The 2,280-nt window shown below is 37.3% G+C and overlaps 1 non-coding gene across 1 annotated transcript; it reads left to right on the top strand.

Annotated features, from left to right (window-relative positions):
* Positions 1–1,422: 1,422 nt before the first annotated feature.
* Positions 1,423–1,494, top strand: TRNAG-UCC. The gene has a single exon. It is a non-coding gene; the product is annotated as a tRNA-Gly (tRNA).
* Positions 1,495–2,280: the final 786 nt, after the last annotated feature.

Genomic DNA, 2,280 nt, shown 5'->3' with positions numbered 1-2,280 from the left:
GTAATGACCCAGTTAGGTGGGTTGTCTAGTTAGGTGTTTTTGCTCAGAGTCAAGCCCTGAGCCTTGATAACTGGCAATCAACTCCTTTAATTGATTGATAGATTGATTGATTGATTGATTGATTAAATCCCAGAGGATTACAGTATATCAATGTTAGTCATAGAATGTTGTAGCTGTGTTATTCAATGTCAGTGGTGCAACAGGTACTATATTTGCCTTTGGCACAGAAGGCTGTGGGTTCTTTTCACTCATCGGGTAGATCAATTGTTGATACTACTGTGCAGCATAAGGGGGTACTGCACTACTGATTGTGTCGTCCTTTCGATGAGATGCCTACTGACTATGAATCTGTTGTCTGTTTGCCAGCCATTCCCTGTTGTGTATCACCAGCACACCACTTTTTTAAAGTAACATAGGCAATTTTACTCTTCAAGGGCAGCAAGCACTGAATTTGTAGATGAAACACTGAAATGAAAAGCTATGGGCCAGCAGCAAACTAGATATCTTTAATGTGGATTTATTCAGATGGCTTTTATTTCTGCAGAGATTGTGCATACTGACTGTCATTAGTAGATTATAACTTTTATGGTTGAAATGTTTTAAAACGAGTGGCTTTGTCATTACTTTTTCATTTGTTTTGCAAATTTAACATGTGATCTAACAAGTGGTGATGTATTAAAAAAGGAATATAATTTAATAAGAATCATGAAAGTGAATCAAAGAACACATGCATTTATGCAGGGTCCTAAACACGTGTGCATGGGGTCCCATGGTTTAAAAACAGCCCAAAGGTACACTTAATCTGCTATTGGCCAGAGATGCATTTTCTATGCATGTGGGTTTCAATGCAGTTTCAATGAATGTAAGTTGCAAGGGCAGAGAAGCTTACTGTTGTTCATGCTATGTATGTTTTCATTATGAAACTATTTTGTTTAGGAAATGGCTATCAGTATTGTGCTATAAAATTTGAAATAAAAGTTTTAAATTAAATCCAAATATCTGTAATCATTGTGGAAGTAATGAAGAAAATAGTGTGCACACAGAGGTTTGAACAGTGTTTTATGGTAACTGGAGAGATAAGCAAGTAATGGGACAGTGGAATGGCTGCTGGGCAGGTATTTTGATGCTGGAAGACAGGGACATAGTGGGGGACCTGATTCATTACCCTGCCTAGGGTCCCATTTGATCATGATCTGGCTCTGCTCCCCATCCTCATAAAACAAAGTTCATCCCTGTCCATATTCAAGTGTAACTTAAATCTATGGATGGGAAACAGAAAATGTACCACAGGACTGCCCCTTTACTACAAATGGGCAAAGGCAGTTCCTAAATGCTTTATCCCATGCATATGTCCCCTCAGATTATCTATGGTATGATCTCAGTTATTCTCATTAGGGGCAATATATAATTACCATTCATATAGCATTGGTGGTATAGTGGTGAGCATAGCTGCCTTCCAAGCAGTTGACCCGGGTTCGATTCCTGGCCAATGCAAGAAATCTGTATATTTAGGGGTTGGGAGGGTGGCCTAATGGTTAAGGTGTTTGCCTTACAAGCACAAGGTGCAGGGTTTGAATCTCACAGGGGATAATTGGCTAGGCTTAAAATGGCTCGCAAGGGCAATTAGCCTAGTACTAATCTATGAACCTATGAGATGGGTAAGACCAATCTCTAACCAAATGGTATAGGTTAATTTGAGCACAAAAGGGGAAATTGGCTAGCTTAGTACTTACCTATGAATTTATGAACATATATTGACATGGTAGCACTACTAATCTGCATAGATTCATACCCCAAAATTAAACCTGATCATGCCTCACACTGATTTATCTATTAGAAGGGAGTGCATGCAAATCTAATTGTTTCATTAGCATTGCATCTGAAATATACTTCTGCCATATTCATATAGTACCCATACTAATCATACCAGTTGCTACTAGTAATTTAGTTACATTGTATTGCTTTAGTAATACTTATCTATGTGTGTCACAATAGCTATTTCAATTAGTATGAACATGAAACAAATGATAAACCTATACTTCATCTGTTGAAAAGAATATAAGAAACATTCAAAATGTATTCTTGAAACTAATCGGTATCCATTAAACAAGAATCTTTAAATTGTTACACCTTTATAAAGCAGGATTACAGCCTCAAAGTAAAGACAGCAAAAATCTTGGCAATACTGAATGCTGAGTAATGACAAAAAAATCTTACTAACACACTTGATCTCAGCCCAGTCCTTACTATTGGGTGTACAAATGCTTATATGATCTCTCT

This window comes from Protopterus annectens, chromosome 9.part0, assembly GCF_019279795.1.
Source record: "Protopterus annectens isolate FY-2018-M chromosome 9.part0, PAN1.0, whole genome shotgun sequence".
Classification (NCBI taxonomy): Eukaryota; Metazoa; Chordata; order Ceratodontiformes; family Protopteridae; genus Protopterus; species Protopterus annectens.
This window is presented reverse-complemented; position numbering and strand designations above follow the sequence as displayed.